This window comes from Anguilla rostrata, chromosome 12, assembly GCF_018555375.3.
Source record: "Anguilla rostrata isolate EN2019 chromosome 12, ASM1855537v3, whole genome shotgun sequence".
Classification (NCBI taxonomy): domain Eukaryota; kingdom Metazoa; phylum Chordata; class Actinopteri; order Anguilliformes; family Anguillidae; genus Anguilla; species Anguilla rostrata.
The window spans coordinates 3,059,040-3,076,723 of record NC_057944.1 but is presented as its reverse complement, the minus strand read 5'-3'; the positions used below and the strand labels follow the sequence as shown (position 1 = coordinate 3,076,723).

Genomic DNA, 17,684 nt, shown 5'->3' with positions numbered 1-17,684 from the left:
CTGTGAACCTCAGGAGTGATGTGGTTTATCTTTCATCGATTAAATGTATCTGATATACGATCAGAAGAGGAAGGGCTGCAGGTTGTGTAGTGATGGAGGAACAATAAGAACGATTCAAGGACCAGAGGAAAAGTGCCATTCCCACTCAACCAGGCAGTGATCTGCTGAACCAGAGCAGACCGCAGCCAGTGATGACTACACTGGGCCAGAGCAGACCGCAGCCAGTGATGACTACACTGGGCCAGAGCAGACCGCAGCCAGTGATGACTACACTGGGCCTGAGCAGGCCGCAGCCAGTGATGACTACACTGGGCCAGAGCAGACCGCAGCCAGTGATGACTACACTGGGCCAGAGCAGACCGCAGCCAGTGATGACTACACTGGGCCTGAGCAGGCCGCAGCCAGTGATGACTACACTGGGCCAGAGCAGACCGCAGCCAGTGATGACTACACTGGGCCTGAGCAGGCCGCAGCCAGTGATGACTACACTGGGCCAGAGCAGACCGCAGCCAGTGATGACTACACTGGGCCAGAGCAGACCGCAGCCAGTGATGACTACACTGGGCCTGAGCAGGCCGCAGCCAGTGATGACTACACTGGGCCAGAGCAGACCGCAGCCAGTGATGACTACACTGGGCCTGAGCAGGCCGCAGCCAGTGATGACTACACTGGGCCAGAGCAGACCGCAGCCAGTGATGACTACACTGGGCCAGAGCAGACCGCAGCCAGTGATGACTACACTGGGCCAGAGCAGACCGCAGCCAGTAATGACTACACTGGGCCAGAGCAGACCGCAGCCAGTAATGACTACACTGGGCCAGAGCAGACCGCAGCCAGTAATGACTACACTGGGCCGGAGCAGACCGCAGCCAGTGATGACTACACTGGGCCAGAGCAGACCGCAGCCAGTGATGACTACACTGGGCTTAGGCTAGTATGAAGGCCATACTGTTCAAAAGGTTTAAAACTGATTCATGACATATGTCACTCCAAATACTTATATATCACTGTTAAACAGAATACAGGTGCAGATCAATTTATTTTTTCATGTGGAAAGTTCCTGACGGGGAACCTGTTCAGTGATTAGCCAGCCAACTGTAGCTGAGAGACCAGTCTGGGGAAGTTTTTTTTTTAGCCTTGCCCATTTAGTATCTCACAGCCTCATTCTCCAGCCCCCTGTGGTCGATCAGTAGGTGCGCATCTCAGCTGTGATTGCAGAAGCACTGCAGAGCAGCACCTCACCTGAAAGCACCTCACCTGAAAACTGTGCGCGTGTGTGTGCCCTCCAAAATTCCAAGAATGCACAGCGAAGATCGAATGGGTCTGGAGATACAACTGAGCTTTCCAGATGGGGAGTAAACATGATAAAATGAAATATCAATCCTTTCATTACAGCAACGTTTGTTTTTTTTTTTTTTTTTTTTTTTTTTTTTGTTGCATACTTTCTTTTACAGGTATTTGACCAAGCCAAAACACCTGGTTTTAAAACGTCGGGTGACTGCGGCTAGCAGCCCTAGAAGGAACAGTCACCCGTCACGTTCACTGACAACAACCTGCTTCTGCTCCTTCTCCACCAGAGGGTGCAACGAGCTACACTTCCTGTTTTTCCTGTTCCTGTTTTCACTGAGCATTGGATTAAAGCTCATTTGAGTTCAGCACTAAAGAGAACTAGCCAGATCACATGCTGAGTTATTGCCACAGGCGGAACGGTCTTAAAACTGATGGTCTCATAAATTATACACAAGAATACTCTTTGCTGTAGGAAAACAGGTCTCCTCCTCAGGTTAGCAATGTTCAAATGTCAACTTAATTTGTATAGTCATACTTGCAGATCTTTACGTAAAAATAAATACGTACATTTTTTTCTCTCAATCAATTGCCAAAATGCACTGCATGGTGTTTACATTCCTAATCTAATGCTGGCAAAACAGAAGTACAAGACAAGATGAAGACAAGCAAACAAAGTGGACAAGTAAATTGGGATATAATCTTTATTACACAATACAAAGAAAGGCAACATCAGAAACAATTCAAATAGCAACAACAAAATGGCAATTCTGAAATGTTTTTGAGATGAACCAGTATTCTGAGCCAAGTCTGACATGCAAGTCATCAACATTAATTTTGGAAAACTGATGCATATGTGAATGGGCAAGTAAATTACTTTTCAGTTTAAAACACTCAGTTCTTTTTAGGAGCATTTATGCTCAGGGAAAATATGTCTTCTTTTTTTTTTAGAATGCAATCACAAGGCGAGACAGTGTTTTGAGTGAATGTGGGTTCAGGTGGATGTGAATCGAGTGAGTGTGGGTTCAGGTGGATGTGGATTGAGTGAATGTGGGTTCAGGTGGATGTGGATTGAATTAATATGGGTTCAGGTGGATGTGGATTGAGAGAATGTGGGTTCAGGTGGATCTGGATCGAATAAATGTGGGTTCAGACCCTGGCGTCTGCGCTGCTGCTCTCACTGAAATGAATTATGGGAATAAACCTCTCTCCTTTCCAGTGCCCGCTCACTGCCACGCTCCTCCTGAAGTCTACTGCAGCCTGGTGATTTATCCTTATCTCCAATCAAGCAAAAAGGGGCTGGGGCACAACAGGAGATGTTTGACATGCTGTGCATGCATCCATGGCTGCTTTGACATGGCCGGTGGTGGAGGCCCCACGACTTCACTTTAATAAGGAAGGCTGCTCTGCTCATAATGGCTGAGAGGCTCTCAGCAGCAAGGGGCTGTGGCCAGGAGCCAGCTAATGATCTGAGCGGAAATCACAGAGGATATCCTGCAGAGAACACTCCCCCCAGCACACACACACAACAAACACATACACACTCACACACACCCAACACACACACACACACTCACACACATCCAACACACACACACACACACACACACATACACACTCACACACACCCAACAGACACACACACACCCAACACACACATACACACTCACACACACCCAACACACACACACACTCACACACACACACACACCCAACACACGCACATACACACACACATACACATTCACACGCACATACACCCAACACACACATACACATTCACACACACACTCACCCAACACACACACACACATTCACACACACACATGCACACACGCACATACACACACACACATTCACATGCACATACACCCAACACACACATACACATTCACACACACACTCACCCAACACACATACACGCACACACATGCACACACCATACACATTCACACACACACACACACACACACACACAAACACACACATACACATTCACACGCACATACACCCAACACACACATACACATTCACACACACACTCACCCAACACACACGCACGCACACACATACACACACAGACTTTGTGAATTCCTGGCAGGAAATTATGTTGGTGCAAGATGTCTCCAGCAGGGGGAGCCATACCAACTGCCAAATCACTAACAAGGTCCAAATGGGCACACTTAAAAATAATAACTTCATCAGGCATCCTGTTCCAAGCCCAGGTGGGAAACTACCATATGGCTGAGAAAACCAACTGTCACAGTCACCGCTGCCACGGCAACAACAGAGACTGTTTGACTAAGTTGAGCTCTGTCTGAAGCGGTTTGCTGTTTAATGACCTACCTCTTGGAGGAGAACCAGAATTGTTATTGACCGGAATTTGGAGGAACATCCAACATTTTTTTGTGCATCTGGATCATGAGTTAACCCATTGTGTTTGACTGTTTGGCCCTTGTAAACTGCTTAGCAGTCCAGGTACAGAAAAGGAATATGAAAAAGTGCAAATGACTGGGGTGAGCTGGGCCTTCCTTCCCATATTTGTTGCTATAAATTTCTTAGGTTAACCCTCTCAACCATTGTGTTGTGCTCAAGATGACCATGTCCTGAGTTTACCAGCACAGAAAACCCATGGAATAAATTTTTTTTTCACCATGAAATTTGATTAATTTTTCAGGAGTGACCCTACCATTAAAAAAGTTGCCCCTTTTCTATATATTCTTATAAAAGTGGTACACCCTCAGTGTACTGTAACATTGCTTGAAGCACTGTAAGCAATGCTACGGCCAACCCTGGGTCCTGGTACAATGCATACATGCATACATACACACATGGACACACACTATCACACACACACACACTCTCTGACATATGCACGCACACACACAGACACACACTATCTCTCTGACACACACACAGCACAGACTCAGTCACAGACCCATATGGTTAACACACGTGTGTTAACTGGCTTAAGATCAAAGCTGTATCCAATCTATCATGCTCTGTACCCATTCTGTGCCTGTATCTTACCTGGGTACTGGGGCAGAAAAAGTGTGCATCCTCCAAAAAAAAAAAAGCTTCTCACAGCTACAGCATGCTACAAACCTAAACAATATAAATCAGCATGCCTATCAAACATTGAATATGCTCACCTGCCGGGTTGTGTTGATGAAGCTTGGATGTCTGAAGACTTCTTCCGGTTGAACCAAGACAAAACTGAGATTTTAGTCACTGGGACAAAGACCCCGAGAGAGAAACTGTCTCTAACTTTACAATCACTTGCACTCAACACCAAGGACCAGGTCGAGAACCTTGGCGTCCTAATTGACTCAGATTTAAATCTGGAGGCCCATATCAGAAATGTGACAAAGTTATCCTACCATCCAAGAAATATTGCCAAGGTCCGCCCGTTTCTCTCTCAGTCTGATGGAGGAAAAATTAGTGCATGGCTTTATTACCAGCAGGCTTGATTATTGCAATGCTCTCCTGTCTGGTCTACAGGAAAAAAAAGCAATTAGCCAGTTACAAAGTGTACAGAATGCAGCAGCATGCAAAGACCAGACGGAGAGCACACATCACTCCCATTTTAAAGTCCCTACACTGGTTACCGGTTAGCTTTAGAATCAATTTTAAGATCCTTTTATTGGTTTTTAAGTCACTAAATGGCAATGCACCCACTTATTTATCGGAAATGCTTTTTAGGTATGTCCCCGGCAGAGCCCTTAGTTCCTTTGACACCAGTCTCTTAACTGTTCCAGAGCCCAGAACTAAAAGGCATGGAGGGGCAGCTTTTAGCTATTATGGCCCAAGAATTTGGAACAGCCTGCCAGAGGACCTTCTGGCCTCTGAATCTGTGGACATTTTTAAAAGAAATCTTAAGACGCACCTTTTTAGCATGGCTTTTACCTAGGTTTTATAGCACTGTTTTATCCATATTTTATTTTGTTATATACATATATGCATATTATTACTTACTTACTTATTTATTATTATTATTATTGTTGTTGTTATTTCTTTTATTTCTTTTATTTCTCCTAGCATGGCTTTTACCTAGGTTTTAGCCTTGTTCTTACCCTCCCTGATTTACTTTTTATACCTTTCTTTTTATTTGTACTGCTTCTGTTTTTTACACATTAAAAAAAATGTTTTTTATTTATTTTAAACTGTTTGTTTATTTACTCTGTTATTTATCCGACCTTGTTTGGCTGCTGTGTTTGTTGTTGCGCCACTTTCACTACTGCTGCTGTTTACCCTAATTTATATCATGATTTTAGTTTTGTCCTTAGGTCTAAAATGTTTTTTCTTATATCCTTCAATCAACCTGTTTGTTTCTGTCTTTTTGTGTACAGCACCCACCGTCGGAAATGTGCTGCATAAATAAAGTTTGACTGATTGAATGATTAATTGCTGAAAATAATATATTAATAAGAAACAGAAAAAAAAATATTAGGAAAAAGAAAGAGAATGACTCTAACAACTGCGAAGGGCACTTTAATTCCCACGCATCACATGACTCACTCTTATGACACAACGCAGGCCTAAGACGCTTTGAGCACGTTATCACGAAGAAATTCCAGAAAGTTCCGCACTCAGTACTGAGAAAAACTTTTCAGGTCGTGTCTGAACACAACCGATACAGCTATTTGAAATATTTGGTGCATCTGCAAAAATGAGGGAGTAGAGCACTTCAAAGAATTTACCTCCCTAAAATTAAGTGCATTCCCTCCCTCCAGCAGTGGTTAGGCCTTTCTGTTAGCATGGAAACAGAGCTGGGGCGGGGGGGGGGGGTTGTGGCAAGCATGTATTTTCATTACAAGGGACTCTGCAGCATTCTGGCAAATGACACAAGTTGAAAAAAAATCCTGAAATCAGGGGAGCCAGACAAAAAAATAATAAAAACGCACACGAGGTAGCAGCACTACAGGAAATGCGCAACCTGGAGCTCGGTGGCTAAACCCATTTAGCCGGAAAAAGATACTGCTCATTGCCACCTTGGCACTAAAGCCAAATGGGACAGGCTGAGGTAGTCCACTTAAACAGCATCGTGAATATTTAAACGGAATCTGTCAGGTCCCTTGCATACAAAATGAAGTGCTCTGGATTGCACTTTCTGTGTACACCCATGCAGGCAGCCTGCTGTCTAGCCACTTAAAGGTAAACCTACGAGAAGGCATTACAGCATTTGTGCATTAGTAAAAGCAGCCCCTGTGGCTCAAAGGGATACTGATAATGCAGGGACTTACACAGGAAACAAAGTGCTGACCTTGCCTATTGGTCTACTGAAAAACTGAGCGCGATGCTACAGGAGACGTCTAAGCCAGTTCATAATCCAGGGCAGGACGGGCCTTGTGCAATGCTGAGGTCTCCCTATCCTGTGTGTTACACGCATCCAGCCTATAACACAGACAGGGAAATACGTTCCTGTATTTTCCACAACAGACGCCTGATCCAGGAAGACACACAAAGCCTAACGGCAGCAGTCACAGAGGGGAAAAGGCTGCAGCTGATCTGGTGTCTGTGCTTGGCAGCTGATCCGGTGTCTGTGCTTGGCAGCTGATCCGGTGTCTGTGCTTGGCAGCTGATCCGTGTGTCTGTGCTTGGCAGCTGATCCGGTGTCTGTGCTTGGCAGCTGATCCGGTTTATGAGCTTGGCAGCTGATCCGTGTGTCTGTGCTTGGCAGCTGGTATGTGTATCTGTGCTTGGCAGCTGATCCGTGTGTCTGCTTGGCAGCTGATCCGGTGTATGAGCTTGGCAGCTGATCCGTACGTCTGTGCTTGGCAGCTGATCCGTACGTCTGTGCTTGGCAGCTGATCCATACGTCTGTGCTTGGCAGCTGATCCGCACGTCTGTGCTTGGCAGCTGATCCGTACGTCTGTGCTTGGCAGCTGATCCATACGTCTGTGCTTGGCAGCTGATCCGTACGTCTGTGCTTGGCAGCTGATCCGTACGTCTGTGCTTGGCAGCTGATCCGCACGTCTTTCCAAACCAAGCTGTGACTTCCCTCAGCGACGACAGGTTCCACTGCTAATCTGAGGACAGGTGGCCACACGCGACGGACTAGTCAACAGCGTCACAGAAAGCTGTTTAGAGAAATAAAACCAATTCACAAACGAGAGAAAGTACATTCATCAACATATGATTTATTATAAATGTTCTAAATTAGACTCTAAAAGAGAGGACATTATCATGGAATGAATTAGCATTGTCTAAGGTTAATTATGCATAATTTAAGCTTTAAAATAGAGGTGTAAACCTAAAGGATATGATTCTTCAGGCAAAGGTTAGACATCTGGCAATATCACAAATTTTGCTACGATACAATCAAAAACAATCCAAGCAACAATCAATATATATGATCCAATATATCTTTACCCTTTCAACTGATACATTGATCCGGATCAATGTATCGTTACAGCTTTACCTAAAAATAAATTCCCAATTTTATAAAAATAAGTTTCCGATACAGAAATACAGTATAGTTGTATATTGTATTTCAAAAATGGATATATTGTCAATACATTGCACTACAGTAAACTATATAAGCATGCTTTTTTTTTTTTTTCCAGAAAGCCATTACGATATACTGCAGAGGATTATATTTCTGAAAGGGCATGTGCATGTCACAGCCTTAGGCCTTAACCTTAGTGTTTTTACGGAAGTGACACACTCAGTATTCTTTTTTCTTTTTTAAAATTAGGAGTGTATGACAAACAAGATTACAGCACAGACATGCTGGCAGAACATATGAGACCACTTAACATACCCTGCTGGGAGCTCTCCAATGCAACAGAAAGCATTCTAATCCAAAAGCCAACTCTGAGGTCTGAAGCCATCGAATGTGTGTATTCCCTTACCTGTTTTCTCTAAGAGGGCAATGAAAAGATGGAGGTCCATTCAGGTATCTTTCCCATGGCAACTAAATCTAGGAAGGGGACTGGGAGCTCACTCCACGTTTGTTGTTGTTTCTATTTTCAGACTCTAGAGGGCACTGCCCATATTCCTGTAAGGCATACTGTACATACACCACCATGAGATTCCAAACAGGCTCACACAAATTGTTCAGTTCCATATACCAAATTAATACAATTAAAGATGGTTATGTATAATAATATTTGATTCGGCACAGACAATCAGTCTAAAATCAAATCTAAGAGTACTTTAAACTCTGATTAAGTACATCTGGTCCCTGCTGGAGCCATATTAACTCTGTTAGATTTTTCTGTGTTCATTTGCTTGCAGTGTCTCCTGGCTTCTAATAATGATGTAGGCCTATGTGTCAGGGATTCGGGGGAACTTGTACAGAAATAAACTCTTCATAATGCAGTACCAGTACAGTCCAATGCAACCACTGGTCAGCTGTTTGGTACATAAAGAGGAAATCATTGACTAACATATGGCTTCCTGAATTCCTTAATGCGTAGTTTAAACCAGGAATGTCAAATCCTGTTCCTGGGCATGTCTAATCCTATAGGTTTTCATTTCATCCCTAATTTGAAATGCCTGATTCTACATATTAGCAGCTCAACAAGATCTACAGCTGTTGAATGAGATGTGCTTTGTTAGGTTTGGAGCAAAAACCTACAGGAGTATAGATCTCCAGGAACAGGATTGGGATTTTTAATACTTTTTTTTTTTTTTTGCAACCGAGTGACAACAGGCGAAATGTTACATAAATTGTAAGACCGCACAGCGCAGGATTTCCTGAACGTTTAACGTAGTCACACCATAGAGTCACACACTCACAGTGGGGGTTGGGGTATCACCGCGTAAAAAGCACACATACCCTCCTTCGGTTGGAATTATAGGTAGGGTAGTGTGCGCTTTACCGTCGCCGTTTTTGCTAAATTACGCAAAGTTAAACTACAAGGCAGCGAAATAGTCAACATGTTTAGAAACGCTAAAGTTGTCTTGTTGTGTTAAACATGGGGTGAAACGTTTTTTTTTTATTGTTTCCTTCCGTTTCAGAGAGGGTGTCTCTTAAAAGCAGACGTGTTCCGCTGTCAGATTACAGAAGTTATTTTAAACGCAGAAATGGCTGCTGACCTGCATTGAAACCAAAGTTATCAATTTGCGCATGTTTCTTGCTCGCGGTAGCTCAATACGCTTGAGACGACCAGTCTGGCTTTTTATGCATGGACCAGTCGTGATACAGCTGCGTTTACACGCAAGTGAATAATGAAAATATGCGATTTAAGATCATACTCCCAGTAAACTCTATTGACTGGAGCTAATTTAACTGTACTATCAAGTACATGTAGACGGTCGTATTAGGGTTGTTGGGCCTAAATCTGATTGCCTGGCAGAATTTGACTTCCCCTCGTGTGCACTCGCACGACGTTATTTGCCACTCATAAAGCACTTTCATAAACACGATTTGCTTCATCTTGTCATTTTCTTTTAATACTACTCCCATTTATTATCCCCTTCTGCAGTTTTAAAACATTCCATACATTATTTTTGTTTTATACTCTAACACCAACATTTGTTGCACTTATTTCAGGATCAAAACAAAAACTATGTGACAACCATTAACTCTTCATTCTTCACTTCCATACACCTCCAACAAATGAAGTGGAAAAACTGCACTTTTTGAAACTTGGCTTACTGATAGAGGGCCAAGCCATTATCCCTTTCCCCCAATTTCAGGTTGACCGGAACATGCATCAAATGCCACCACCAGGGCAAATCTGCAATTTTCAAAGGGCTGGTTTTTTCACACCATGTGATGTGGTCATGAAACTGCTATCAGAAGATGCAGCTGGGGCTGAAGAACAGATTTGCCTGATGGACCCATAACTTCCGCCATGGTGGATTTGCCACTATTTAGAATTTTCTGAAAACTCTGACTTTTTGTCAGATTGCCCTTTGGGGGCAATGCAGTGATTGAACAAACACTGTGATCTTCGGCTGTGCATATCTCAAACCTTTTGACCTTTTGACAAAAAGCAATCAAACTGTAGCCATATGATGTGTCTGTTGTTCCCAAAGGGACTGCAGACTGGTGGACTGAACGTTCCAGTTCCAAGTCCAGAGTGGCTAGGGCTGGCCAACCAGTGGGATTACCCAAAATGCATAGCAATAAGGACGTGATTGTATAAAAGACGTCAAAGAAGAAATGGCAAAAAAAAAAAAAAAATATATATATATATATATATATATATATATATACACCAACAAATTAAAATCAAGAAAATAATAAAATCATGGTGGAAAAACAACCAAAGAAGCTTTTCCAATGCAAGTAATACATAATTCATATAACCTAAACGCATATTTACTTGCAGACACTGATTAATTCATTGTTTACGTTAAATTTCTAAGTGGTGATATCCATGGCTGAGAGTGAGGTCTGAAGTCCGGTCTCATTAGCACATTGTGTAGCTTCAGAGCCCTGCAGCCTTGCACACTTGTCATGACACTGAGCTGGAGTGCTGAATTTGGATTCTGCGATACTTGCCTGATGTTGGCCCGACTGGACTTCCACCATATTGGATTGAAACTAGTTTCTTTCAGACTTGTCCTCGGCCACTTGTCTGATTTGACTTTATTTTGTTTGATTCGTTGGACACTGCAGTTAAGTAATTAATTAGTAAAATAATTATGGATAAGTTCGTACAAAATGGCTAGCTGTGGCCAAACTGTTGCATCGACAAAAAGTAGGTCTGTGTCCTCAATCCTGTGTCCAGTTTGACCCCAACTTGCTCTGTTGGACTTGGAATCTGATTTTCTTCAAAACACATTCAAGGTTTTGGAAGTTGGCCAAACCATGTGGCTGCAAGAGAGCAAAGTGCACAAGAACCGATGTATGAAAAATACACGCTTTCTCTTTTTAACTTCTCTCAGACCGTTTGTCCTATTTGAACCACATTTTTATGTTTCTTCCTCTTTGGACACTGCTGGTCACTACTTATCAAAAAATATTTAACATACATAAATGTCACCAGAAGTCAATGCCAGCTGTGACCTATGTGTAGGCCATATCTCCTCAATGCAGTGTCTCATTTTGTTAAAATTTCACCACAGTGTTAATGAATGGTACAGAACACTTCTCAGCAGTGACTGGGCATACCTTTTTTCAACTTCCTATCCAAACTGGAAATGAGCCTTGGCCTGGAACAGAATGTGCTCAATGTCTTAGTAAAAAAAAAAAAACCAACATATTATGAAATTACAACAAAACTGTGTCACCATGGTTATGATTAGCCTGTGAGGCTGCCCCCAAGTATCTGTTTCAATTTGGCCTATTGGTGGCGCTATATCCAAACAGGAAATGGGCAAAACTCCTTAAAGCTTTGTCTGATTGCAATGAAACTTGGGACACGTGTTAAATATTGAACACAGAGCATCTATGTTTTGATCCCCCCCTTCTTTTAGCACATCCTGGAATATTTTTAACAAAATGGCTGCCGGAAGCCAAAGGTCATGTGGGAAGCCTTGTGGCAAAGTAAAGTTAGGTCTCAAATGCTACATCCAAATGCTACATCCATGTCTGAACACAATTTTGTTCTGCATTTCAAATTGAATTGCAGTAACTTAAGAGTGTTATTGGATTATACAGAACACTGCTAAAGTGTATCCCTCTTTTGAAACATCCTGTTCGAACAGGAAAGAAGCAGATGTCCTTAACGCTTTTCCTGATTGCAATAAAACTTTGAATAAGTGGTCAAACACAGAGCATAATGGACCCATCCATTAGAGCCACCATGTGGCCACATTTTAGAACGTGTACCACTTACACCTTTTCCTGTACAGCCACATGACCTTTGCTAATGCATCACTGCTGTTACACCCAAGGTCTGACACTTGGAGAACTTGGTCCTGCAGGGGCCCTGTTGTGCTAGGCACCCATAGTTTCCACTTGCAGCTATAATTATGGGTCCAAGCATAAAGTGCTGGAACCCTATTGTATTTGTAAGAGTTCCTATTATTATATCTTCTGATGTTTCACTAATTTCTGACGTGTGTCAGATAACTTTTTACGAAACTGCACAGTGATTGATGGTTGCATACATTGGCATGGGCACTTGGTGGCCCTATAGTGCTCAACTGAAAATAGAAAATTTGAAAGGGCCTAACTCCTGCCTATGTAAGAATCATTAACTCTTCCTGATTGTTGTGGGGCTGCCCACTCTGAGTCAGGTTCTGCTCAAGGCTTTTTCCTGTTACCAGCCAGACCTTTTTGTTCGCCTTTGTCACCGTAGGCCTGCTCTTGGGGGGTTTCAGGCCGGGATTTCTGTAACACTGCTTTGTGACAGTGACAATGGCCATTGTAAAAAGCACTACACACATAAAATTGAATTGAATTGAAATAAGGCTACACTTGCAATGGGTGTGGCTGTAACCAAGGCTCTTTTCTACCTCAAAGTAGATCAATAGATTTTTATCACTGCTTCTGTGAGGTCCCATGGGAAACCGTTAAGTAACAGAACAGAGGTTAGCCAATCCAGCCATCTCCAGAACAGCATTAATAAGGACTACCACAGATGAACATATTTGCTGATCATTTTGTACCCTCAAAATAATTTCCGCCCACATTGATGTAGTTCTAGAGACTGAAATCTCTCAATGGCAGTCTGCTTTAAATCACGGAACACTGAATTCCAGTTGTCACATCTGTTGGACCACTGCACAGAACATTCCACAAACACCACCAGATACCATCTATCAATTGCTCACCAGTGGATAGAAGCATCATTTCTTCCAGATTTGCTCTCAAATGCCCTGGGAACTTGTGAGGATCTGTGTGGGTGTTTTGTTTAGGAATGGGGGCATTGTGCTTCTGAGAAAGTTGAAAGAAAAGCTTTGTTAGCATAAATACTAAGCATCACAAACCAGGAGAAAATTCAAGTTTCATTTCCCTACTGAAAAGTAAGATAAGATATACTTTTATTGAACCCCATGGGGTAATTTGTCCTCTGCATTTGACCCATCCTAGTTACTTAGGAGCAGTGGACAGCCACAGTGCAGCGCCCGGGGACCAACTCCAGTTCTGAGGCCAGTGCCTTGGTCAAGGGAAACTGCAGGAGCACACCTAACATGCATGTCTTTGAGTGTGGGAGGAAACCAGAGTACCCGGAGTAAACCCACGTGAACACGCAAACTCCACGCAGAGAGGATCCGGTTGGACCCAGATTCGAACCCAGAACCTCCTTTTTGCGAGGCAACAGTGCTAACCACTATGCCACCGTGCCCAAGTACACAGGATGACTCAACATCCCCACAACCCTTAATGAGTAAAGACTAAAACAATTCTCAACTCAATTCTCTGACACCCTGTTTCCTTCGGCCTTTTATTTTGGTCATTCATCGCTGTTCAAAAGATGTTATAATGTATTCTTTAACACAAAAAACTGTCTCTATAAACAACCAGGAAGCACTTTGACACAGAATGTGCGTTTCTTCATGCTTAATAACTAATAAAGGCAGTTGCACCAGGAAAATAGGGCTGTCATTACAAGGTAAAATAAAAAAATAAATAAGCCAGCAATGGATATGTAATAAAAGCGGTGTCTCCATCAGTCTATGGTCTCAATAGATTATAAAACAATTACTGAACAACTGTGTAGTCTGTATTTGGACAGTGACACATTTTTGTTGTTTAAGCTGTGTACTCCAGCACATTGGATTTCAAATGAAACAATGTGGTTAAAGTACTGACTGTCAGCTTTAATTTGAGGGTGTTTACATCCATATCGGGTGATCCATGTAGCAATGACAGTCATTTTTATGCATAGTCCCTCCCATTTTAAGTTGCAAAGATCATAGTTTATGTTTTCCCCACCGTTGAGTGGGGTAAAATGTAACAGACTTTTTAGGTAGATGCATCAAGCTTGAACAACACATTTCAGGTTAAACATACAGAATTACCATCATTAAATTACCGTTCAATAAATATTTCAGGAGATATTGCCAAAAGTCTGTTTTGACAGTTCATTGCTGCATAAATACAATTGTGTATCCTCCTACAACACTGTACAGGCAAGTGACTACGGGGTGCAGGTATCCTAAGTCTTAATGCTAGGAACTTCAAACTGCTAGGCGTGCAGTGGTAAGAGTCAAAAAGGAATGTCAGGTTCAAATTAATGCAGTTTATTGTTCACTGTGTCTAGTAATAATGACAGTATACAATGTTACAAAATGTGAGTGGTGAAATGGCCATAAGCGTAAATGGCTTGTACACGGAGGAGACCGTGTTGGCGAGGATCCCTGAACAACTGCATGCTTAAAAAGATAGCAAAACACCAAGTCATCAGAAAAAGACACAATCATGGCAAAACAGTATAGATCGATGATCCTGCCTGCACTATACCTGTAAGCATATCACACCGGGTTAACCTTTGTATCTGGCTGGGTGCTGACCCATATGTATCAAGATCTTTAGTCAGCACCCTACCACCAAAAACACAAACTTGTTCCCCATGACATGAGTTTTCCAACAATAAAAAACATGATTGCATTGTATTATGGAGAATCTAAAGTTCACATAATGTTGATTCAATTGGATGTTTTGCATCTGAGTACTGTCTCTCTATCACACTTGCTGACTCCCTGTCAGCACAGTAAGCATTCTGTCTCACTTTGAGGGTCTGATAAGAGGCAGACTTCTGTGAACTGCCCTACACTTGTAAACAATGAAAACAAGCCAATATTACAGTCGGTGACAAGCTCTTCTTGTATTACGGCTCATTGTTTATAAAAATAATAGCCAATAATATAAAGCACATTTGGAAAAAAAATTTAACTTAATATTGATGCAATATTTTACTTTATTTCATGCAGTCCGCAGGCATAATACAACTGGGGGAAATTTGACCTAGCGCATAATAGCTGAAGATGTATTCCACCCAGGGAAGCTTTTTCATGTTTAATTTATCCAAGCTTATGCAAATCAAACATAAAGGTAAATTTGGGCTACAACAGTGAGGTTCTGAAAAAGTATCAGCAAACACAAAACAATAAAACATGTTAGCCTTGCATTATGCAGTTTTAGATTTCATTAGGAGTTCATGGCATACATAATGAATGTGATATGAATATGAATATATTAATTTTTTTCAGTTTATACTTGACTTCAGTGTCCCTCAGGTAGAGGTGGTGGTGGAGTTCATACTCTGCAGTTCAGAGCACGGATGAGTAACTATGTTTTGATTTATGAAAATATTTGGCTATGTACGAAACTTCATTTGACATTCAATTCATAATGGGGTGAAATCTAAATTTACCAAAGTGATGAAAAGCTGCAAATGTGGAGTGAAACCCCCCCCCCGACCAATTGAACGTGGCTGCAGTGAAGGCCTGGGATGGCATTTCCAAAGAAGATGCCAAACGACTGGTGATGTCAGTGGGTCATAGACACAGTTATGGTATTTAATGGCTACGAAACCAAATATTATCTTTTATCGCTTTGATTTATTTTTAAGTTTGTCTGTTGACTCATATTTGCACAGCTGAAAATGGGGGAGACCAAAGCAGCTGTATCATAAATGATAAAACATACTGTATATGCATGTAAATACCATGAAATAGAAGATGATTGTCCATACTTTTTTCTCATATTCATATTTTGATATCAAATACAAATATTGTAAGTATACACAATGAATAACCAATTTCATTCTACTCTTCCACACTTTTGGAGGGCATTGTATTATGGACAATACCTCGATTTTAAGTAAAGCATGATTTTTTTTTAAAAAACATCTGAGTAAAATACATTATTGCAGCTTATATATAATATAACTGTACATTTAGTGTTGTATAGCTATTTCACAACATGCACAATAATACATATAATTCATTATAGCCATTTTATTACTGCTTTTGCAAGACTCACTATACCAAAAGAGTCCTTTATAGAACACGAACAAAGGTCAGCCTTGCTAACAAAATGCTAGCGTTAAAGTCTTTCTGTCTTGTGACAAAGCAAAGGGTGTGTGTGAGTCACTCACTGCTTTCCCCTCCCTGTGGGCGTCTGCACGTCTGACCACACAGATATGCCTATGCGAGGGAACTCCCGTAACTGAAGTTTAAAAGAAAAAAATGTAAAAATCTGTTTCTCCTGGAAACATTCGAGTTCCCACGGAAAGACAAATAAAAATGTGCGATCGCGGTCCTCTTGTGTTGTTTTGATTGCCTGTAGTATATATGTCATTGAAAAGTATTTTCTTCGTGTGGTTCCGTGAATTTGATAGCTAAGGCGTGGTTCTCCTTGTCTTGTTCTCCTTCTAGGGACGCTGTTATGCTGTCGGCTAAGTAAAACGAGCGCGGTTTAGATCATGTTTTTAGATTTTGTCCGCACATTCATCTTACGCAGAGGTTAACCAAGCTTGCACTAGAATGCGAGAACGAGGTAGACAGCTTGAATAACCTCTACGACCGATGAATATGAGGACCGCACATTCCGTGGGAACGTCAGTTTGCGCAAATGCCACGGGCTAAAAATAACAAGGACCACACCCATTACTTTACAAGGAGGTGGTCGGGACCGACAAACAGCCGGGCTAATCCGATCTGTGAAAGGCGATAACTATAATTTAGAAAACAATAATTTAGGAAACAATCGAATGAATGACACTGAACAACTAAGGGTAAAGGTGCATCATTAATGCAAGTATCCTATTATTTGACTGTATTTCGGCTGTTAAAAAAAAAAAAAAAACATTTATCTGCAGCTGCAGAACAGCGCACCCACTAAAGGATGCGGATTTTGGCTTGTGGCCTCTTTGTTTGTTCCCTGTTTGATTTTTTGGTAGTAAAGTCTTTGTTTAAAACGCTACCGTTTGAGCCTCCTGTGTTTTACTCTGCACTTGAGTCCTAACCCGCCAAAACCGTGACACACAGTGATGTGTGATGCGTAATTTCCAGAAATTAATTATTAAAAAGGAAAGTGGGTCCAGAAAGCATCAGCTCTCCCGACAGCATCCAAACCACGCTTGACATCACTCTGTCAAACATTGTTACTCCCAATACGTCAACAATCGATCTGTGAAGAATCAAACCACAAATAAACACCTTCCCAAAAATTGTGAAAGAACGTGCAAGGATTTCTGCTCTACATTCAGATCTCTCTTAGCTGTGTAGTGCATCTCTCTCTCTCCAGCCACTTAATTCTAGGGCTGTATGCACGCAAGAACAAAGTGTATGTGTTTTTCATGGCCGTTCATAAGCCCAGTATATCATAAAGCTGTAAAATTGCCAAAAATTTAAAGCATTGCATTGCAGTTTTATATCAGCAAGCCAGAAAGTCAGAACAAGGCTAAATAATAATAATAATAATAATAATAATAATATGGTTACATCACACACCTTCTATGACTACTTCAATATTTAGGATGAATGTTAGTTGTAGTTCAGGAAAAATACCACAAGGAAACTTTGAAATAATATCTGCAGCTAAC

The 17,684-nt window shown here is 41.8% G+C and overlaps 1 long non-coding RNA gene across 1 annotated transcript; it reads right to left on the bottom strand.

Annotated features, from left to right (window-relative positions):
• Positions 1-9,312: 9,312 nt before the first annotated feature.
• LOC135236327 (uncharacterized) lies at positions 9,313-16,703 on the bottom strand. Its single transcript, XR_010324550.1, has 4 exons — positions 16,236-16,703; positions 12,964-13,066; positions 11,357-11,420; positions 9,313-11,059 (listed from the first exon to the last, which is right to left on the bottom strand). It is a non-coding gene; the product is annotated as an uncharacterized LOC135236327 (long non-coding RNA).
• Positions 16,704-17,684: the final 981 nt, after the last annotated feature.